Source organism: Adiantum capillus-veneris, chromosome 7 (genome assembly GCF_014529385.1).
Source record: "Adiantum capillus-veneris isolate H3 chromosome 7, ASM1452938v2, whole genome shotgun sequence".
Classification (NCBI taxonomy): Eukaryota; Viridiplantae; Streptophyta; class Polypodiopsida; order Polypodiales; family Pteridaceae; genus Adiantum; species Adiantum capillus-veneris.
Window position 1 is genome coordinate 2,350,554 of NC_140937.1, and position 24,851 is coordinate 2,375,404.

General features: G+C 39.2%; 1 long non-coding RNA gene across 1 annotated transcript; it reads right to left on the reverse strand.

Annotated features, from left to right (window-relative positions):
- Positions 1-1,439: 1,439 nt before the first annotated feature.
- Positions 1,440-1,931, reverse strand: LOC147453352 (uncharacterized). Its single transcript, XR_015188740.1, has 3 exons — positions 1,838-1,931; positions 1,639-1,740; positions 1,440-1,537 (listed from the first exon to the last, which is right to left on the reverse strand). It is a non-coding gene; the product is annotated as an uncharacterized LOC147453352 (long non-coding RNA).
- Positions 1,932-24,851: the final 22,920 nt, after the last annotated feature.

A 24,851-nucleotide genomic window follows, 5' to 3' on the forward strand; every position in this document is an offset into this window, starting at 1 on the left:
TAACAATACACATTGATATCCACATAGGAAGCACTCACACACTCGCACTAAAACCTCACACATACACGACACATACATATAGACATGAGAGAGAGGGAAAGTGACATTTTCTCAAATAACAAGAATCGGGAGATTATGAGAATGCCGCATTGACTAGTTTGTGCCAAGCTCCACATGTAGCTTGTATATTACATTGCTAAGGTTAATATTTTCTTTTGTTTACATAGAAAGGTTGGGAAGAGTACATGTCTGTGGTTGTTTTTGCAGATCTAGAACAGATATAGTGAAGCTGTCATTGTCTTTTTTAATTTTTTGTCAAAACTATTTTTGTTTTAGATCTGTGTGCCTAGGTATTGTATTTTTGTAAATATGAATTTCCGTTGCATTTGTGTAAATCTGCATTTTTGTAATTTTACATTTCAATAATTTAGTAATTCCACAATTTCAACAAAACAAAAAAAGTAAAAGGGAAAAAAGCAAAGAAACCCCTAAAAGCCCAGACAGATTTTGGATTGACAAAAAAAATACTATGGCTAGCCCTTGAGTGTTTGAAAAAGAAAAGACCCCATTAGCCCCGGCCTCGGTCTTTGATATATATATATATATATATATATATATATATATATATATATATATATATATATATATATATATATATATATATATATAGAGAGAGAGAGAGAGAGAGAGAGAGAGAGAGAGAGAGAGAGAGAGAGAGAGAGAGAGAGAGAGAGGAAGAGGAGACCTCCATAGCTTCCTTTCAAGTGAAGGAATAGAGTATCTCATACTATATATACCACAAGTCTAGAGGTCAAAAGGAAGCATGTGGGATATAGGCTTCACCCTTTCCTTCCACTAGCTTCCTTGGACATTCCCCCTTTTTCCCTGCATGCACTACAAGAGGTTGTGTGCTCTTGTGACGCTGTTAGCGACGGAAATACATTGGGTTTTTATAACCCCCGGCGTCGCTAAAACCGTCGCTACGAGCGTCGCTACGAGAGCGTCGCTATAGGCGTCACTATGAGCGTCGCTATATAGCGATGAATATAGCGACGCCTATAGCGACGTTTACACAGAAGACTATAGCGACGCTACAGAGCCATAAATAGCGGCGCTTATAGCGACGCCCGAGAGATTTTTTTTTTGGTGGCAGGGCATTGAATGCCCTGCCACCCATCAACCATATTGTACTTGATTCACTTTTTAAAAAAAGTGCAAAGGTAGATAATAGACCCAAAATAGTCACCCACAAGACGCATTGTTTGCAAAATTGACAATTGTACACATCATAGGCAAAATGAATTGATTGGAAAATGTAATAATGACAATTTTACAACATCATAGGCATAAAGAATTGATTGGCAAAAGGAACTGCGGTGACAAATGTAATAATATACATGGTTCAAAAAGACGTATAAAATCAGTCTCATGATACATAAGCTATGAGAAACCCTAAACTAATGCTATCTAGCTACGGCTAAACTGACGTCGTCTAGTCAGACGTCTCATCGCGTCCAAGCGGCGTATCTGTCGGATTCTGCAAAAAAAGACAATAAGACAGCTTTCAGTAAGTATAAACATATAATGACATTTATAAAACAATACAAAAAATAAAAAAGAGTAAACCCTAATACTAACCATGCCGCCGCGAGAACTGAGAATGTCCATCAGGGCGTTTAAGCCCTTTCTGCCTGCGTACTCGCGCTCGTACGGTGTGGGATCACGTCCTGTCATCGACCACTGTCAAAACATACAAAGATTTCATTATGTTAGAACTAAAAAACTCATAAACCCTAAACTATCGAACATGCATAAAGAGCAATGTGAAAAGACTTACAAAATCGGCCTCAAATGATGCCCATCCACCGCTCCCCAAGTGGTGCGAGCTCCCTGCCTCTACTCGCGCTCTGGCTGCATCCTTTTGTTGCTTCCACTTGTTGGGATTCTCGCGCGTTGCTTTCTTCGCATTCTTCCAATCTTCTTTGGCCAGCCAATCTGGCCTGTTCCACCCATTCTTGATTGCTTTTTGCACTTCGGAACGCTTGTGTTTGCAGTATTCGCGCATTCGAATCTTCATCAGGTCTTCATTGAAGCACTGATCCCGTGTTGGAATGGGAAACTCATCATGAAGTATGCTGATGACTCTGTTTTTTAAATCACTTGGTACTTCACTCCATTTGTTTAGTATGTAGTGTCTAAACAGCTGAGAGCAAAGACCACGCATGCGCGAGATCACCTTCTTGCCGTCATCATCCATGATGATGCCGCCGCTGATGTCGACGGAGTAAGGCAAGCCCTTTGGCCGGTGACGCGTGAACCTGGGTGTCCCGGCAGGGGTCTCTAGCGGCGTGTCGATGGGGGTACGGACGTCAGGTGTCTCCACCGGCGTCTGGGCCCCGAAGCGAGGAGTGTCGAGTGGGGTGGCTCGTGGCGGAGTAGGTAGAGGTGTGTAGATTCTAGGAACAGTCAGCCGTGCAAAACCTGGCGTAGATGGCGATGCTGTGGCTGGTGTGGGGGCCGGCAAAGAAGGGGAGGGTAAAGAGCGTCGTCGAACACGAGGCGGTGTGGAGGCATCGGTGGCGGAATCCCCACAACAACCGCCACCGCCACCACTAGAGCGCCGGTGTCTAGATGAGTGTGAAGCTCGTCTCGTCGACGCCGAAGCTTTAGAGCGCGCCGAATGCTCCGAAAGAGAGGGAGATGCGGATGGTGTAGGAATGCGCGATGATGCGCCAGAGGGATGACGCTCCACGTACCACTGTCTCTGCTGCGGTGACAAAGAAGAAAGAAACTCCTCATCATCCATACCTGCATTAAACACACGAATATTTAAACTTAATATTGAATGAATAGAGTAGACAATGACGCAAAGACCATTAAATACAATGACGTAATGACGCATATAAATACAATGACGCAATGAATCGAGTGATAGAAGAGGCAAGTCAAAAACTCAGAATTTTCAATCAAAAGATGTGAGCGCGAGTAGAAAAGAGCGTTATACACCATGGAAGGTACTTAGAGAGCCAGAGCTTTTACAACACGGAGCAAAATTGTTCAAATACAATATTTGTGGCTTTAAGAGATCTCTCTCTCATCCTCGCATAACTCAGCATAACTTCCTATATCTATATAGAGCTCTCCGTTTAAACACATATCCTCTGTTTCATTTTGTAGCTCCTCTGCATGCACCCCATATAGAGTAGTAGCATCTTGATGCTCGTCTGGCACCACCACAGCGGCTTCTGATTGAGCATCTTCTCTGATCTCCTCCATTGATGTCGTTGTGATTGGCACATGGTAGCCTTCATACGTCCTTGCACTACGAGGGGCTACCTCTATGACGTACCACCAGTTTGATGTAGACTTTGTAGGATGAAATATTACCTGCCAGAGCCACATAACTTACATGAGAGCTTTCAAGCACATAACTTGTAAAAGGGGGATGTTAACTATTTATATACTTACTTGTTCACAATGCTCGGGTGAGCATCTTCTCTGATCTCCTCCATTGATGTCGTTGTGATTGGCACATGGTAGCCTTCATACGTCCTTGCACTACGAGGGGCTACCTCTATGACGTACCACCAGTTTGATGTAGACTTTGTAGGATGAAATATTACCTGCCAGAGCCACATAACTTACATGAGAGCTTTCAAGCACATAACTTGTAAAAGGGGGATGTTAACTATTTATATACTTACTTGTTCACAATGCTCGGGTAGTACGAAAGTGTCTCTTAGGTCATTCCATTTCTTAGTAGAATCCACCTCAAGAAAACCAGACTCTCCTCTACGCACAGTAGCGTTGCGACCCTCCATGATTATCTTGAACCATTGCACGTCGAACAAGTCGACAAAAAATCCTCTGTAATCGATCCTCAAAATCTCTTGCAGCGTGCCGAAGTAAGTGAGTTCCGCCACCACAGGATCTGCATCAGAGGAACGTCGTCGACTAGACTGTTCAAATTTTGCCATGATTCCACAATCTTGAGTAAAACGCTTTTTGTCGATTCGTTCCACCCTAAAATGTCGACCTTTACACCATGCTGCTGTGTATGACTTATACTACAACGAACAAAGATTATGAGTGGCCGTTCAAACGTTTATAAATAAAGTCACTTGCTAGTCGTACATTGCAAACTTACCTTGGTCGCGCAACCCCGAGAGTACTCCCACTCTTCTTCAGTCACTTCGTCACCGCATTGTTGTGAGCTTTTCAATTGGTTGTGCAACCATCTTAAGCTCATGAAGGTTGGTAGGCTCTCCAGAACCGCTGGATAGTGCATCGGTGGTCGTCTTCCCCATCTCCACTCGATTCGTGCCCTTTGTCGCTCTTGCTTTGCATCCTCATATTGTGAAATCCACTTTTGCATCACTGGATTGTGAAGCATGCAAAATCGGTTGATTTTAGCCTCTAGATCTTCGGTCATCTTCTTCTCAACACCGAGATTTCACATGACAATCCCAGATATGCACTCATCATCTATGGTTCGCCATAGCGTGTCCCGGGATTTATCAAATCCGTCTAGCCACTCTCCAATGTACACTAGGGACTCTGATACTAACCAACCTTCTGCCATGCTACCCTCCGGACGTGCCTTTTGACGCACATATCCCTTAAGCGTTTTCATGAAACGCTCTAAGAAGAACATCCATCTGGAATGAACTGTGCCAACTATTTCCACCTCATCAACTATGTGAACAAGAAGATGCACCTGAATGGTTAGCATGGTAGTAGGAAAATGTTTCTCAAACATGCACACAAGCTCCGCAGCATTTAGTTTGGCGAATGGTATGGAGTCTACGTTGATCTCCTTTTGTGAGATCCATTGCACCAGCTTTGCAAGTTTGTAGATTGTGTTACGGATGTCGAGAGACAAACATCCCTCAATGGCAACCGGTAAAATAAACTGTAAAGTATGTGCAGCAATGATATTACAATCCACATTTTATGCAATGATATTAAAGACCACTATGAACGTACCTGACACATTTTATGCCAATCGTGTGACTTCAAACCGGTAAGCTTTCCTTCTTTAGTAAAACACGTTCGGAGCGAGTGCCTTACGCCAGTGGGGGTCCGCAAAGATCGAATGGCCTCTTTTACTTTGCGTTCTTGGGCTCCTGTGAAAATCCATGGTGCTTTAGGGAGTTTTATCTATCCATCAGACGCTGTTTGCGGCCAATATTGCTCCATACGATCCACATTTCTAAGGTCAACTCTGGCTCCCAAAGTATCTTTCTTGCCAGTCAAATGGTCCCATAGTAGATTACCCACATTCTTGAATATGTGCATTGGATCGAGCAAGTGATTGATCATGAGTCGGGGCCAGTATGGTAACTCGTACCATAGAGATAGTCTCTTCATCCCTGGAGGCAATCCGTCATCGCACATCTCCTTCTGCTCTAACCATGCTTGTGCAGACATCCTTGGTGGCTCTCTTCCCAAAAAGCCGTCGCGTAACACATGATTCTCTGGAAGATACGCTTGATGACCTTCGTAGATTTGCTTCTTCAGTGAGGGTGCCCTACGTGCATTCAGTCTAGGTCCACATGTGACACATGCTCTATATCCGCTTGTTTGAAGCCCTGCATGTATACACATGATAATAGATCAACTATGGGAAAAAACAATATTTACAGTGTCTGAGTGAGGAGTGTCAATAGATCACCTGAGCATTCTGTTAGCTCGGGATAGTCATGCATGGTCCACATTAGAATGCCTCTGATCAAAGCATTCCGTCGTCCTGTGTGTCGGCTCATATCCACCACCTCTATGCCAATCCACAATTGTTGTAGCTCTTCCAATAGTGGACGAAGATACACATCCATATTCCCCACTTTATATCGCCCTGGCACAATCAAGCTTAGCCATAGGTGCCCCTTCTTCGTAGTCAACCACGGGGGAATGTTGTAGTTGACGATGACAACGGGCCATACACTGTAAGATGTTGATCTTTGACCAAATGGATTTACGCCATCCATAGCCAGGCCTAAGCGCAAATTTCGAGCTTCCCTGGCAAAATCCGACCATGTTCCATCTATATGTTTCCAGGCTGCGCAATTTGCAGGAATTCGTAGCACACCATCCGAAGATTTATTCTCCTCATGCCATGATGCTAGGGCGGCCATCGACTTACATTCGAAGAAATGCTTGATGCGAGGAAGCAGAGGAAAATGTCGCAAAACCTTTTGTGGAATTTTTGTCCCGTGGAGATCTACTCGATATCTTTTGGAATCACATTTCGGACACTTCTCCATGTCTGTGTATTCCCCTCTGAAAAGAATGCAGTCATTAGGACAAGCGTGGATAGAATTGTAATCCATCCCCAAGTTTCGCAAAATCTTTCTTGCTTCATCTCGGGAATCTGGCATCACATTGTCAGCTGGTAGTATGTGCTCTTTCAGCAATCTACACAACATAAAAATATGATACAGTCGTGTAAAAATCTATCAGATCATTGTACATTTAGAGTTCTATTAAAGTAAACTAATTGTAATAGATCACCTGAAAAGCGCTGTGACGCTAGTGTCACTCCATCCAAACTTTGCATGCATGTTGAGAAGAACCAGGAGTGCTTTCAATCTAGACATACGTGGTCCATTATACAATGGCGTATCGGCTTCACTTTTCATATCATCATAGATAAGCCTTTCTGAATCCATGATCGTCTCGATCATTTCATCAATCTCGGGCTCAAACATTGCCTCGTTGGGAATGTGCTCTGCATGATCATCCCCCGAGCTGTCAGAGGCTACATCTTGTGGCCTCCCATATGCTGCTTGACCAAAGCGCCTGCGAACACGTCTATTGGGTTGCAAGATTGCTGCTTGTTGGCCAGCGTCAGAGTCCGACGAGTTATAATTGGCAAAAACTCGATCTATAATAGATGGATCGAACTCGCCAAATTCGCGAACAAGCTGCAAAGAAACACGTCTTGTCCGTCGCACAACATGCTTGCATTGATTACAAGGACATAAGACCCTCGTTGAGAGATAGGTGTTTTGGTTGGACGGTCCCACATCCTCGTCGCTACTCATAATGAGGATAAAAAACTTATAACCTGGACAACAAATTTAATATTCTATTGGCATTCTTCGTCTTATCTCTCTCTCTCTCTCTCTCTCTCTCTCTCTCTCTCTCTCTCTCTCTCTCTCTCTCTCTCTCTCTCTCTCTCTCTCTCTTTACCTCACATTCTCTAGTCATGTCCAATCCCCACACACCTCGGTCTAGAGGTGCACGGAGATCAGAACCACCGGGTTATAATCTCGTCTTTATAGGTCAATACCTATATTTGTGGGTACAAGAAATCTACACACCCACGTCTACATGATACTGCATGTAGTGGACAAAATCCCTTTGCCTCTTCTCTAGCTGTAGCACTTCACTTCATCTTAACATCTTTTCACAGTAGATCTTTTCACTGTTCGTCTAACTCTAAACCCTAAACCGTAAGTAATTCTTGCGTGGACTCGATCTAACGTAAATAAGCGTAAATCTAAATAAACGTAAATCTAAATAAAAATAAAGCTAAATCTAATTTAACGTAAGTCTAATGACTAGAGGTTGTCTAGATGGTCATTGTGTCGGGGATGTAGTGACTCTTGCCGCCCTGAAGATCCACCTTCTTCCCTATCTTCTGAAGACATTTCACCAGTACTTTTGGATCGACGGAGCCCACCATGAGTGAAGGCAGCAATACCCTATATTCCATTGAGGGCTTTCTTCACCCGCTTCATGCAGGCATCGCAGTTTATGGAGACCTAAATCTAATCTAATATAACATAAATCTAAATCTAGCTTAAATAAACGTAAATCTAGTTAAAAATAAACCTAAATCTAATTTAATGTAAGTCTACATATAACCTAATCTTTAACGTCTTTTAAGATAGTTTCCTACGACGTTATAACTCTCTTCTTCTTGTGTGTGTGCGCGTGTGTGGATGTGTGTGCCAATAAAAAGAGATAAATGGTATAACCTTTCTATCACCCATGCCAAGTATGATAGATTGATTATGCCATTTCCCTCTTGAATAATAGGTCTTGAGTTCAACTCCTCGTCGGCTAGATCTTTAGGTCTTTTAATTTTAATTAGTTTCCTACGACGTTAAATTAGTTTCTCTCTCTTTCTCTCTCAATGTGTGTGCGTTTTTTTGGATCGTATGCATGTTTTCTCTCTCTTTTCCTCTCTCAATGTGTGCGTTTTTTGTTTATGCATGTTCTCTCTCTCTTTTCCTCTCTCAATGCGTGCGTTTTTTGTTTATGCATGCTCGCTCTCTCTTTTTCTCTCTCAATGTGTGTGTGCATTCTTTGTTTATGTATGTGTGTGTGCGTTTTTGTTTTTGTTTGTACTCTCTCTCTCTCTCTCTCTCTCTCTCTCTCTCAAAAATACTATGTGTGTGTGTGTGTGTGTGTATGTGTGTGTGAAAGAGAGAGAGAGGGAGAGAGAAAGAGGGGAAGGGAACATGAGAATGAAGAGAGGGAAGGAGCATACCTGGCTCTCCTTCCTCTCCTCGTGTGTGTGTGTGTGTGTGGAGAAGAAAAAGAGAGAGAGAGAGAGAGAGAGAGAGTGAGGGAGAGCGTTACCTGCTCCTTGCTTGAGGGCGCCGAAAAACTCAGATCTGAGATCAGAGTTTTTGGGCGCGTTCGGTTATTTTTTTACCCCAGCCGGCGTCGCTATGAGCGTCGCAAATTTACAAAGAAATCTGCCACGCTCATAGTGACGCTCATAGCGACGCCGGGAAAATTTTTTTTGAGCGTCGCTGTGTGAGCGTCGCTAATATGAAGAGCCTCTTGTAGTGATGCCAACTAGAATTCGACTATTTTGGGGGTCGCAAGAGTTTTTGGTAGCCAAATCATGTGTTCTAAAGCAAGCCAAATTTCTTTGAACGATACACTTGTTTCAAGATATCACAGGACTTGTTCCGTCTCACGCACATAAAAAGGGGTTTTAAAAAAAATACAAAACAAACAAAACCAAGTAAAACGATAAAGTCTCTAGTGGCGAGACCTCTTAGAGTACTCGTCACTCAAAACTTTTGGGATACGCGCCTCACATATATTTGTGCTCTCGACAAATGATAAAGTCCGATCCATTAGAGTATACCTCAAATTACACAGGAACCCATTATCCATCCACGTTAGGTTCCAGCCTATCATAAAAAGATGAACATTTTTGGTGTTTCGATTTATGAGAGTGAAAAGGAGAGTAATTATAGAAAGGAAAAAATCACAATAGTGAAAATACCCACACAAATAAAACTAGTTTTTGTGGTTTGTGTTGTAGTGGAGTTTCACCAAAATGTATAGAGGCTTCGATGAAAAGGTTTAAAAATAGTGGGAATACACAACGGTAAGAAAATCATGATAATGGTGAGGATACTTAGGCAAATAATGGACACTTAGGTAAAATAATCAAATAAATATCAAAATAAAAAAAGTCCCTATATTTAAGCCCTATGTATAATGAAATATTTACACACAAAAATATCATAATATATTTTTTTATTTTTTGTCTCAACTAGCTCAGTGACTAGCTAACTAAGAGTTTTTAAGGAGATATGGAGGAATTTTCCTAACTCACACACACCTATGTATAGTGAAAAGGCAAGGATAGCCATAGTGTGAAAGTGATTTTGCTTGGGTGAGGTGTCTCACTATAGCAAATACGGATAGTTGAAAAACGGCTATCATTTGCCTCCCCCAAGATGATGGTATATTCACGTACCACCATCAAGCGTCTTTTTCAAAGAGAGTGGTTTCGAGTCTTTTGTCATATTTGATACCTTGATAAGATTTTAATTGTGTGGCGCCTTGTCATTTGGCTCGAGTTGCAAAACTGCTTTATGCAACAAAACTTACATGAGATAGTCGCTCTTTGGTTGACAGATCTTTGGTAGAAGGCGACTCAAATAGGGATTTAGCCAATACCAGTTTACCTTCTTAGAGTTCTCTTTACCATTCAAGTTCATGAGCTGGTAGTAACTTGAGTTGAAAGACTTCTTGACTAGATATGGTCCTTGCCATGTAGTTTCAAACTTGGCATCAAAACGATTATCAATTCGATTGTCACACTTAGCACAATCTCCTTCCTTGATGTCTTTGTCCTTCAGTTTCTTGTCAAGCTTCTCATTTTCTTGTGTAGCTTTCCTCTTGTAGCACTCGTAAGCCTCTCTTCCACTCAAGTTCCACTAATGTAAGAAGTCGATCCATCCATGCCTCTTGGTCATCTTGTAAGGTTTCTAGTTTCTGAAACCTTAGAAATTGTACAAAGCCGATCAAATTAACTTGGCTGTTGAGAAAACACTGTAGAATGATCCAATTATGGCAAATATTGATATTTTTGGAACCGTAACAAGAGCTTTACTCGGTTAGAATTTTTCAAAACCGAATTTCGATAAAATCTGGAAAAGTTACGGGCTCTGAAAGGTTACACTATGAATTTAATTAGTTAAGTAAAATTGAATGGTTTCAGTAATTATTATTGCTAAAGACTTTTTATCATAAGGTTTTAGAAATTGCAGATATTTTCAAGTTTAATCATTAAAAGTCAGAAAAAATAGCAGAAATGGATTCTGGAAGCTGGGAGGGCTGTGTGGGACCGTAATGAACCTTCCCAAGACAAAATTAGTAGCAAGTGGCGCCATTTTGAGCCTCGGGGTTGCTTGAGCTGCAAGCAACTGTTTTTTTCAGCCTATGAGAGCTTGTGAGTGCTAGAAACCTATAAATAGGACCCCTTGCTTCACAATTTCGGACAGACTCGGAGCCTTGGTACATTCTTTCTCATATAGAGAGACCTCTACGCAAAAATCACTAGAGAGCAAAGCTCTAGTTGGTTAATCAACGGTTATAATTAGCACTAACCTTTCTTAATTAGTAAAGCTAGGTTAACTTATTTACAAATATCTTAATTAATTGAAGATTAAAACTATGTAAACTCAAAATCCTCTCCTAATTCAAAATTTTTTGCTGATTATTGTAATTAAGCTTAGGGACACTAAGCTAATTAATTATTATGTTCATATTAGGACTGAAATTACTTATTTTAACCATAAAATAATGATAATTATACTAACTAAGTTTAGATTAATATGAGATAATTATCAGAGCTGTGTTAGACTCTCATTATGCTAGAAAAATTATCTTGTAATGTTTTGAGTAATTTTCATAATTAATTAAGCAAAACTACACTATTTTTAAGAGAAAAGTAAAGGGAGAAATGATCAAACTAATCCAAAATGCTTTGAGATAACTATTAGAGGTAAATTACATCCTATGAAACCCGTGATAATTATCATTACCTCAGATAAATAGTCTAACTAATTATCTCAGTAGAATTACACTAGGTTTAGGGAAAAATAAAAGGGGAAAAATAAAAAACTAATTCCAAATGCTTTGAGATAATTATTAGAGGTAAATTACATCTTATGGAACCCAAAATAATTATCTTAACATCAAATAATTAGTGTAACTAATTATTTCAATAGAGTTACACATTTTTTAGAAAAAAAATAAAAGGGAGAAATAGCAAACTAATCCAAAATGCTATGAGATAATTATCAAAGGTAAACTACATCTTATGGAACCCGTGATAATTATCTTAACCTCAGATAATTAGTCTAACTAATTATCTCAATAGAATTACACTATTTTTAGGAGAAAATAAAAGAGGGAGAATAGCAAACTAATCCAAAATGCTTTGAGATAATTATCAGAGGAAAAATACATCTTAGGAAACTCTCGATAATTATCTTAATCTCAAAGAGTTAGTTTAATTAATTATCTTAGTAGAAAAACATTATTTTTAAGGAAAACTTAATGGGAAAAAATAGTAAATTAAACTAAAAAGCTTTGAGATAATTATCAGAGGTAAGTCACACCTTAACAAACCCATGATAATTATCTTAACCACACTATTTTTGAGGGTAAATTAAAGGGAAAAAATAGTAAATCATGTGATATGATTACATGCTATTTATCAGAGTTGTATTATAGGATAAAGAGGCCGTGATAATTATTTCAAGATTAGAAAAGTAGTATAGATATTTATCTAAGTCAAATTATACTAATTCTAGCTGAAAACTAAACGAGGAATTTAGTAAATCATGTGATATGATTATATGCTATTTATTTGAGCTATATTACATGATAAAAAGGTCGTGGTAATTATGTCAAGGTTAGAAAATTAGTATAGATATTTATCTAAGTCGAATTATACTACTTTTAGCTGAAAATTAAAGATGAAAATTAGAAATTTGAGTTGGAAAACTAGAAGATAATTACCAAAGGTGAAGAATATCCTTATCTACTTTTGATAATTATACCATAGTAAATTAGTGAGTTTAGGAAATTACAATTGACCAAAAGTCCTATTTTTAGCAAAGGATTAATTAAAATAAATAGACTTTGCGGTCAAAATCTTTTAGGAAAATTATAGTAAGTGTAAACCTATGATATAAAGTTGAGGAAATAAAATATTTGAGAGAAAATAAATAGAATAAATATTAAGCTTAAAATAAGAAGATTCCAAGCTTAAAATTCGATGGAAAAATTAGGAAAAAGATATACAAAATTATAAGTTAATTAGGATAGCTTAGAAAACCCTTAGGAAAGCTATGGAAAAAGTTATTATGCCTATATACACAAATAAGAAATTACTAGTTCAAGAATTTACTACGATTGAATACAAAAGTTAAGTTTAGATTTCAAATAATTTACCTAATGATTAGACGTGCTTTTTATAAGGATAAGAAGTTATAGCACCAAAAAGGACCCGAGCCAATCCTACATCTAATGATGAGAGTAGAGATCTAAAAAGAACTAGAGCGTCGCACTCACAACGATGAAGTTGGGCCTAGTAGTAGGCCTACAGAGGAGAGTCTTCAGGCGCCAGCGCAGCATCAGATGGCCGATCAGTCTCAGGTGGGTTTCCCATTATTCAATTAAGTCTTTAAATAGTTTAAGTTCTTTTATAAGTTAGCATTGCATACGTAAGGAGTGAGTAAGGATCAAAAGAAGAATAATTGACAAAAAATGAAAGGTAACTTCCAACGTGCATTTATTATAATGTAGGAAAGAATTATTTGGATTAAAACTGGTTGAATTAGGAAAGATACAATTGATCATCCTTAAGACAGCTTGTCTCAAGACACCTCCGACTCCTTGGTATATTTTGATGAATAGTGATGGCTTTCCAGCCACAGATAAGTCGGTTACCCCCATGAACGATGAGTTCCTACTCCGTGTCATGTCTTGATGTTTCTACATAAGTTAGGATACCGTTTTTATCCTAGGGGAGCCACCCGATTGTATGGGCAACTAGTTTGGTGTATGGGTACCCAGAACCTTGGGTGGTGGTTTATTATCCACTCCGAATTGTGAATAAGGAATGGATACTGTTTTTTTTACCCTTAGGTGGTTTGGAGACAAGAAGAGTACTAGTCATGGTTATTATGGACAATGTTTTGATTGATAGTACCCTGTCTTAAGTTTAAAGATGTCTATTTTCTAAAAGAATGCTTTCAATGTTGTCTTTATAATAATTGATTGGAGAAATTATTGTGACGGAACGTTAAAAGAAACCATTATTTTAAATGTTAAAACAATGTGATAGTAATTACCAAATAAATGAATCATGTGTGAGTGCGGGGTAGCAAGTGGGGATTGACTAAGATTGTCAATCAAGGACGGGTGGACCTGATTAGTCAGGTAGCTATCCATCCCTACGTACTAAAAACGTTTAGAAAATTTCTTCACTTGGAAGAGGAGTCCACGAGCCGCTGTGCCCTCACATCTGTTAGGGGGAAAAAAGCATTGGTTGAGGATACCTTAGCCCAATTGTGGAAGTTATAGGGCCAAAATAGTTTTTTTGGGCTTTTAATACGTTGTCCAGTTTCTGCTACGAGATAGAACTAGGTCTTCTTCTAAGGCTATAGACCCAAGCCATTGTCAATGGTAAAGGTCTATTCCTTTGATTTTTCTTGTTTAGAGACTATGATTTTTATCAGACCTAGAGACTTGTCAAGGATCCCATCCCGATCTTGGTATTGGCAGGTTAGGGATCTCACACCTATTGTGTCCCTTTGTTGTGAAGCTGCATCGTTGGGATGTTAAGCTCGATAGGTTGCAAAGCCTCTTGGCCATAAACCAAGTGAAATGGCATGAACTCTGTGGCCTCCCTATATGTGGTCCGATATGCTTCCAAGGCTCCATCCAAGAATTCATCCCACAACTTTGTTTTGTTTTTCACCATCTTTCTGATGATGCATGTAATGACACCATTAGCTTTTTCTACCATGCAATTTGACTTGGAATCGTAAGGTGTGCTATGAAAATGTAGAATGTGAAGCTCTTCACAAACTTTGGTGGGAAAACCCTTCTTAAATCATGGAACATTATCAGAGATAATCTCCAAAAGTGTGCCAAATCCACAACATATGTGAGTGTAGACAAATTTACTCATTGTCCTCTTCTTGGCGACACTTTGTGCTTCCACCTACCTAGTCATATAGTCTACAGCCACAAGGATGTAAAGTTTACCATTTCTTGTTCTTGGTAGTGGACCCATAGCATCAATGCCCCACTTTTCAAAGAGTCCATTTGCAGGCACTAGTTGCCTTGGATCATGGAATAATCTGCTTTTTCCATTCACCTAGCAATTGTGACAGCTTCTACACCAATGCTGAACATCAACATGCAAGCTTGGTCAAACATACCCCGTAAGCAAGATCTTTTTCACAGTTAAATCTTGGACAAAATGACCACCACATGCTTCCTCATGAAAACCTTATAGAATGGCCGATGGGATTTTCTCCATCATTGGTACTCTTCTACACTCTTGATCCTTTCCTCTTTGATAGCGGGAGCCGTCTAGGAAGAGGTAAATATATGCCTTCTTTATGAGCCTCCTCTTTTGAGCCTTTGTGAAGTCTTGTGGGAACTCTCCCTCCAAAGTGTAGCCAATAACGGGAGCCAATGACTCCAACCCCTCATACCTTGGTTGCTTGACAGATGCTACCACCATGATGGCGTGCACTTCTTCCTCGACACATGAAATTGCCTATTGTGCAAGTATTTCAACATCCTCATTTTCTTTCCTAGGAATATGATATAGTTGCACCTCTTCAAATTGATTAAACAACCTATAAATATAAATAAAATTTTTTCCTTAGGCTTTCATTTTTGCATGCCCAAACGCCTAGGATTTACTGTACAATGAGAAGTGCATCCCCATTTATCATGCGACATTATATCCCTAAAATGTCGTACTCTGATTCATTGTTTCTTTTTAAACATGGTAGATTGACCTTCTCCTTCATGAACACCTCTCCACTTGGGTTCAGTAACATTATCCCTCCCCTTGCTTTACTTGTGGCTCATCAAAAGGCTCCATGAAAGAACAAGGTAAATGAATTACCACTAGGTTGGTAACCTAATAGGACATAAAAGTGTCCTTTCGGGGTTTTGGAAAAAACCTCCAACCATAGTAGATCCACTCATTTTGTAAAATCCTTTCATGACGTTATAGTTCAAGGCCTACTACACATGGAAAAAATAAGAAACTTGTAAAATTTCTCATCTATTGGTCACACCAAGCCTCCAAAGTTGATGGACTAGTACATTTTCATCAAAACAGTCGTTTCTTACGTTTTTTTGCATAAAAATAAGATTAGGGATTTTTGTAGGACTTGAGATAAATTTCCTAGTTAACTTCAATGGGTTGGTGATCAAGACATATGATTGATTCTCACTCACTATTTTTTGTTTTGGCAAAAGAAATAGGTATAAAAAAGTTTAATTTTTACCATTTTGCGAACCTATCATCAGAGTTTCTATAGCCACGCTCAATACAAATAATATATGCATGTTTTCTTAGTTCCTTGTTGGCATTTAGGTTCATAAGGAGCCATGAAGCATGTCAAAAGCATAATACGTCATCTCTTACCAAGGGGGATCTTGGGAACAAAGATGAAGTGCTAAATACATCAAACATCAAAAAACTGGGTTCAACATTGTGAGTTGTAGAATCCCATAGAAATTATTCAATATCTAGCCAAATTTGATCCTTATGACTAGATATGGTTACTACCTACAAAATGCATATAGTTGTCACAAGAAACTAGGAATATTGAAAAAGCTATACTTGATGTACTAGAATGTGTTGTTTTCTTCTATAATTGAAAAAATCAACCATCGTTGTGTACTATAAAAAATAGGGTATTAGATGCCCCAAAACTCAAGGAATATTAGCTTTATGTTACAATATGCGACATAGAAAATCAAAATTGCATTTGGCTATCGTGAAAGCCACCAAAAAAATCATAGAAGAGCTAAAATTGGCTAAAAAACAGGATTTGACAATTTTTGTAATTTGATGATAACTTACAACTTTAACATTTATTTCTCTCTAGAAGCATCAGGACATGTTGAGGACTACTAAAGATAGTTCCGTAGCAGTATAGACCTCACAAACATGAATTCTGGAGTGGTAATATAGTTGCAAAAAGTTGAAAAAAGCCAAAAACAGGACCCGTTTTTTCACACAGTTTAGGTTGCAAAATGTTGTCCAAGGACAAGGTTAAAGATGGTATTGATATTCCAAAAAAATGTCGCGTTATTTTCAGCTCATGAGACAACTTTCTAGATATAAAGCCCCTCAAAATCCATTTTGAAACTCTTGACATAATTCAAGGAAAATGGTCACTTAATAGGACATAAAAGTGTCCCATTACCAACCTAGTGCTAATTAGGGATACTTTTAGGTGGTGACAATGATGGGGTTTTTACTTCATGCACTTTAATCTCCTTCTCATGCACCCTATAAGTAAGAAAGAGTCCCTATCAAATGTCCACATACACTATCTTCCACCTTGAAAGAGTATTGGAACTCTTGCAATTCCATAATCCACTTTGAAATCCTAGTACTAAGGTTCATTTGAGATGACACCCAAGGAAACAAAGTTTATATAGTGAATATTACAAAAGGTTTTGGTAACAGGTAGGATCTAAATTTTCTCATCGCAAACATGAGGCCAAGCTTCATGAGTTCTGCTTCTGTGTAGCCTCTCTCCAAGGCATTCATGACCCTACTAGCAAAGTAGTGATAGCCGTTTTTCGGGTCTCCGTAATTGCCATAGTGAGTTATCTCACCCTACCAAAATCACCTAAACACTATGGCTATTCTTACCTTTTCATTATACATAGACGTGTGTGAGTTAGGGGACCTTTCCCATATCTTCTTAAAACCCTCAACTAGCTAGTCATTAGGCTAGTTGAGCCAAAAAAAATCAAAAAAAATCAAAAAAAATTTATCATGGCCCATTTGTGTGTAAATATTTCATTGTACATAGGGCCTAAATATAAGAAAATTTTATAATTATTTTTGTATTTATTTAAATATTTCTACATAGGTGTGCGTTATTTTTCTGTGTATGCTATGTACATTGACTCACCATTACCATAATTTTTCTTACCTATGTATTCTATAAAAAATCATTTCATGCAAGCTTCTCTTATTTTTGGGCAAGAATCCACTCCAAGGGAAAACTTCAAAAATACCTTTCACCATCAGTCATTGCCTTTCACTAAATTCCTATTTCCTAGAGGTACTTTTTCTATCCCTTTAAATAAATATACTTCAATAAAAACAAATGCGTGTCTCCTCATTTGATTTCTTATATTTTCATATATCTCTTTTTTCCATTTTATATTTATATATAGCTGACACTATTCTAGATTCCATAAATTGTTTATATATACTAGCCTGTTTTTCCCATCTTATCCATGTATTATATTTTTCATAATCCACAACCATGCATATTTTCAAACCCCTAAGAATCAATTAGGTCATGCTCTAATGCAAGGAAGGTCTCACCTTTGGAGCCATATGTAAATTCAACAAAAGGGGGGCCACTGAAGACTTTTTTGTGAAGAAAAATAAGTATTTTGGTGGGATTTTTTATATCCATCTCCACTCTGAATTTGAAGCGGTGGTCAAAAGAGAAAATGTGAAACAAGAGCTGAATAATCACCTCAAAAATGTTGGTGATTTTTGGAGCAACCACCGGTGAGCTAGCATTTTTTGAGTGGACCCCAATCTGCCCACTTTTCTCACAAGTAGCCCATAGTCTTCTCTCACCTCCTTCCACATTTCCACACACACACACACACTCATTCCTCTCTTTCCCACACCCAAACCTGAAACTCCCATGTCCTATTGCACCCTCTTCACCATTTCCACTTCTCTCACACCTCCATAGCCTTTATCTTGCATTTCTACACCCCTATGTGCTCCCCTTTCTCTCTACATATATGTCCATATTACCATATCCTCTTCAGCTTTCTTAAGAACTCCAAAAAATTAGCAAAAATTCAAGGTTAACCTCTACAAATAAAGGCTTTTATCATGAATTATCCAAGGTTTTAAGATAACATAGCTTCATCGACACGTGCAACTTCGCCATGCTGACCGCTTCTTCTACCAGTGCTATAAAGAGGTGAATGTCAACTTCTCCAAAGCTTCAACCTCTCTTTACAAGCTTATCCCTTCTCTAACTTTTCTCATGATATATCTCAGCATTTGGTGAATGATTTTGTAAATATTAACCAAATACTAACCACTAACCACTAACCTCATTGTAAAAATGCACCCTCTACTATCTATTAGAGTAGGCACTCCCAAATTATTCACTCAATACTCTCTCCTTTCATCCTCAATAATTCTCTTCCCTTGAGACCACATCCATGTGACTCAAAGGATAAGAGAAACCCATCCTCATTTAAAAAATAAAAATATGCATAATCTTTGATTTCTTCAAATAAACTTGATTAGGTCTAATCTTAATTGGGGCTTCTAAAACTTATAAATAGATCCCTTCTCTCCCTTGTAAATTATCACATGATCACACTACACCACACCATTCTCCACACATAACAAACCACTCTTCAAGCCTAGTTGTGTAGAGGGTGTGCATTGTGAGTGCTCTATTCCATCACTACACTGGGCATGGAAAAGCTTGAAGTTAGTTATGCCATCTAGAGGAGTGGAGTGATGCCATACTCTTCATCACACTTGTAGCTTACTTTTGTGCATATATAGTTTTGGGTGCAATTGTATGCAACAACTACGACTCTTCTCTCCAAATTGACTTGATAAGTTGGCTCATCAGGTGGCTGAAGGTATATTGTCTTGAAGTATGTTGTGCCCTTTCATGCTTGGTGGTTTGAAGGCTTGTTGAATTGTTTGCCAAAAAAGTCAATTGTAAGAGGGTGCTCGGTGAGGGGGCTCCCGTGACCTTAAGAAAATTTGTGTATTGGCAACAAGATCAAGTTTTGTGTTGTCTCTTTATTTCTCACCAAGCTTTGTGTGCATCTAGTCTTTAAGGCTAAGAGTGAGTTGCTCAAGTTGATTTGTGCTCTTTACCTCACTCTGGTGTGGTGAATGTTTGTGTTTTGTGTGTGTGGCTATCTTGCATTCCCCTCTCTTTGTGTGTTTGAGTACAAGGAGATATCACGTGCATCCTAGTTCGCATCTACAACTAGGTGGTTCCCCTTTCTTGTTTGGTTTTTGGTTGTGGGTTGTTGTTGTCTTTGATTGTGCTTGCCCGAGCCCCATTTGAGTAGCATGGGAGCCTCGAAGGGTGTCTAGAGGCTGCTCTTCTTGTTTCCCGCTCCGGACCGCCTCAATTTTAGTGCCCCCACGGAGGAAGAATTTGTGCTTATTGTTGTTGTATTGCATGAATGCTTGAATTTTGCATAATCAATTAAATTATATGAATCATGAAAACTTGTATGACCCAGTTTAATTTCAAGGCAACAAAAATTGATCTAGAATATGGTTTGGATTAGCATAACATAAGAAAGGGAAACCATTTTCACTTAAGAATCTAGAATTCATGTTGAAGGCCTTTCAAAACTTTGTGTATTTAGTTGATGTCATGAGAGAAAATGATTGTTTGGAACTAATCTTTGTGTGGTTCTAGCATTAAGAGACTATGACACGCTATACCTTTGAGGATATCCCAATCTTCTTCGGAAATCCAGAAGAAGATGTTCATGATTTTCTTGTTGATTTTAGAATGGTTTGCCATATCCTTGGTAAAAGAGATGACATTGAAAAAGGGTATTTTTGTTGCTATGACCTAGAGGCAACACTGAGCAATGGTTTTGGAGTATGTCTTCTCAAATTGAAGATGGATATACCCAAATTTCCAAAGCTTTGAAGACCAGATTCTCTAAAGTCCCAACAACAGAGAAAGCATGGGCTTCATTAGGGAGACTTCAACAACATGGTGAAGACTACTATGCTTATGAGGATACTTTTTCTCGTCAATGGGAGGATGTGGATTTGATGCTACATTTCCAGATTATGTAAAAATGGAGCAATTTATTTCGGGTTTGTCTCCTTTCCTAAAGACTAAGGTTACTTGTAGTGGACCCTCTACCTTTGAAGAAGCGGTCACTGATACGTACAGATGTGCATATGATCTGTCTGGTCAGCCTTCCAAGGAGGTGATACATGCATTGTATCAAAGGATCATGTTTTTGCCATCCTATCACCTCTAGGCCTTTGAAGAAGCTTTCTACACTGGCTTCTTCACCACTAGCATCGACATATTCGGCCCAACACTAGTGGATTTACATGCAAGATACGAGTCGCTGCTCAAGATGCGAGAAACCATAAGATGAAGAAGAAGCTCAACAGCCATGTTGGGGATGACATGAGCAAGGAGGGGGGGAGTGTTAGAAGCTGGACACACCCTACGAAAAATGACGGCTCGACAGATCATCATTTTTTGTAATTATTCATTTATTGAGAATAGCCGACATTTCACCTCGTAAATATTGTAGCTTACAGAAGTTTCCAGATTGTATCCCAGTTTTGACATTTAGATTGAGTAGATGGTTAGTTTGGAACTTTAGGGTTTGAGAATTGTAAGGTATTTATACCACTTTTTGACCTTAATGAAAAAACCTTTTGTCATTTTAAAAAGTTTGGAAGTCTATGAGTGAGCCTATTGTGTACGAGAGAGAGTGTGAGCTTCATCTTGACGCTACGTGTGCACTGGTGGTCGGAATCGAGTGCGGAGAAGTGCAGCGTGTTGCCCCCAATGAGAGCTACACGCCGATACCTACATTGCGTGCATACGGTCTGGTTTTGCGAGCTCCATCTACGAGCTTCATCTGGTGATTCGATGAGCATACGTTGTCCGATTCTGCATTGCAGCATATCCACGCGTTCACATTGAGTAGAGCTACACATTAGGCACTTTAGATTTTGGAAACGATGACCTGCAGATTTTGGCCATACATCCTACGTGATTTTTCACCGTGTGTTTTGGGTTGGGGTTTTGGTTCATAGACCTTAGGGAGAGTGACCTATTGGTATTAGTAGGGTCTCCTTCAAGTTCTATGGTGTTTCGAGATTGTTTGATGGGTGTTCGGCTCTAGAAAGCATTGTAGGAAGTTTCCTCTTATGCACTCCTGAAGGCTGTGACTTAGACATTGGGTAGAGAAATCTGTAGGAATTAGTTAGGAGTCGGTCAAGCGTAGGTTGACACCCTATGCTTGCTTCCACGCGCTTGCGGGTCGAGCTTCATCCTTAGCTGACAAATCTTGTTAGGTGAGTTCTTGCTGTGCTGACGTCCATTGCGGTGTATCTGTCCAACATAAGGTAACATGAGCTTGGATCTATTTAACTGAGTGCTTTGCTGGCATTTCAATCTCACTGGGGACAATCAAACTAGAGATGCTATTTCTTGAGATGAGCATCTTGATGTCACATTTTTGCATGTCCTTCTCAAGGTTTTATTGAATAACTGTCAAGTCATAGATGCAACCACTCATTTGTTCATCAATGCTCCATATGTCTCCCCCAACCATCATGGTTTCTGGTGTATCTGAAGACAGGGACCCTTGTTCCTCGGCTCCATCTAGGCATTGTACATCTACTGCCTGACTAAGAGCATGCAAATGGTCAAGGGTTGGGAGAATTCTTTGTAGGCAAGGGAAGTTCCTTTCAACTATTATCTGGATCCCATAAAGGTTCTCGCACTTTGATCCCCAGTCTACACAGTCAAAGTAGTTGCATTGCATGCTCACATATTACCATTGCAATGGAGATCACATGCTAAGGATTTTGAAGAGGAAATTTCTCTCATCTATCACTTCAAATGTGGAGGAGTCACTCTCAAACCTTTTGAGGGTTGCTTCACCTGCTACCAATCTAGTTGTGTATTTCTTACTTGAACCAAACTGGCTAAAACGGTCAGATTTTATTGAAATAAGAGCCAAAAGTCATACCTGAAAGTTTGATCCAACTGGGGTGCAAGTGCAATAAATCTTAGTGTTGTGTACTAGCTCTTGCCAATTTCTTGCTTTGACTAGAATAATTCAAGAAATTTTCCAACGACAACTGTTCCATGAAGTGAACCTCCGACAAGCGCATGTAAGAGCTAGAATTGACTTGTTTATATTTGCATCGAGTAGAGTATACTTGATATACTGCCAAAACCCCTCAACTTGGTTTGTAGTATCAACATTCACATGTGGAAATAAACACCCAAACCATGGTCACCTTCTCCAACACATACATGTTGGACCACACCGGCCATTTGAGACATAATATTATATATTCTTGTGTGTTGTGTATGTAGTCACCAACGTCATGTATCTCTTATTGAACATCTCCTTGAGTAATGCATGCATTAGGTTTGGCAAGAGATTATACACATCATCCCGCTTGTCTTTAGGGACCTCCATAGACAAGTTGACACCAATGTAAATGTTCGCTTGTATCTGCATGTCATGTTAAAAAAATGGTGTGAATATTGACCAGTTATCACATCAAAAACCTATGGCATGAGGTTCTCTACCCATGCCTTCTTTACATGGAACCAGCAAGGCAACACATGGCCTGCTACTTGTTGTCGTCCACCGTCCAGCTCAATCAAACGATGATAGTCTTTATGGACCACCTTGATTATTGCTTCCAGCTCCTATTGATTCTTGTCAATGACAATGGTAGTGGGCCGAACTACACCTACCCTTGCAAAGACCATCTTAAAGGCCAACTCCAAGGCCCATTTTTCTGGGATAGTGCACACATCACTTGCGCACAGCATCAACCATATTGGAATTCCCACACCGTTTGGTTGGGCAAGATAATGGCATAGAGAGGCAACCCAAAGATGTTTGTCTTGAATGTGCTTTCTATGGCCCATGCATTATGTCCCAAGAACCAAAGATCCATTTTCAGCATCCACTCATCTTGAATGATGAGTGTGAAGGGTTGTCTAGTTTTATCATATGCTTGTGGGTTGTATGGCTATACAAAAATGACATGATACAAGGTACTATGGCATGAGCAAGACAAATTGAACTTGAGGCAAGAAGATGAGCATCCAATGCTACCTTCTTCAAGTATTGCAAAAGTGAACATATTTTGCAAGAATTTTAGCCCAATCATGGTCTACAAAACCACAGGAAATTACACCAAATTATATCCTAGGTAGTGATTAACCCTAATTGAAGCCCATTTCAGTTGTACACACACTATCCATGAAACATTTTGATACAAAACTCCATGGCCATTGATGTACCTTGTACATGCATTTGATGTAGCGACATCCATACCTTAAACTGCCAAGTAAAGAGGTCCTTCTAGACTCCATTCTCTTCCTAATGAATATGTGCTAAAATGGGCCCTGTAAGGCATACGATCCATTTTAGCACATAGTAAGGTTAGGGACCTCCCAAAACATATTGGATGGACACAAGACTTTGCAAGGATAGGGTGATCACCATTAATCCACTCTTAGAATGTTACATAACCATATAATATGGTGTGGGCAATCAAGGCCCATATTATGCGCTAAAATGGGACGTATGAGCCTTACGTCCCATTTTAGCACATAATATGGGTCGGGAATACCCAAACTATATTGGATGTCCATAAGACTTTGCATGAGTGGGGTTCAAGCAAAGGAGAGTTCAAGCATACTCTCCTTTGCATGAGTGGGAAAACTATGGGAAAAAATGTCCATAAGCTCTTCTGAAACTTAAACCAAATTTTGCACTGACTTCTACACTGTGGAGAGTCTTTTGCAAAATAAAAATGTTGTTTTGGAGACATTTGTTTGTGTAAGATTCTATGAGTAGAAAGTAGAGAAACCAGTACAGGTAAAGGTTTGATCTGTGAAAGAGCTTATTGATGATAGCCACTTTTGGTCTGATTTCGGGGACACATACTTGGTGATGAGGCCTGTGATGTTATCTTTGCGTCAGCTTGATCTTAAGTTACCCAATATAGGGAAGGTTTACATGGTCTTGTATAATGTTCAAAAGAGCTTGAACTCTCCTTTACAACCAAAAAGTGTCCATAAGTTTTACCACCAATCGATGGGCGACTAGAAGTAGCTGCATTGATGTTTTAAAGGAGAGCAAGCATTGGCGTCCATGACAAGTTCACAAGCCACCTATACATTCATACAATCGTAAAAATATTAGGTTTTTGAAAAACAATATCTAATTGAATAACTGTATAATAAAGTAAAATAGTATACATATAAACATAATGAGTAGGATGTTTGACATGCGGGTTTCTTCCTACACGCTTACGGCAAACATCTTTTTTTCACGGAGAGACCCTTGTTTCATTAGTCCAGAAGTTAAAAAAAAATCTCTTTCACTTCATGGGTAAGGGTGCTCCTACACTGTTGTCTTCGGCATGTTGCCAATGCAAATGAGCCATCCTCTTCTTCCAGCCTCATGCGATGTTCAGCTGAGTAGAAATTCCTCCTGTGGACTCCCAAAACTCTAGAATCTCTTCCAATGTTTAGCTCCTACGATTC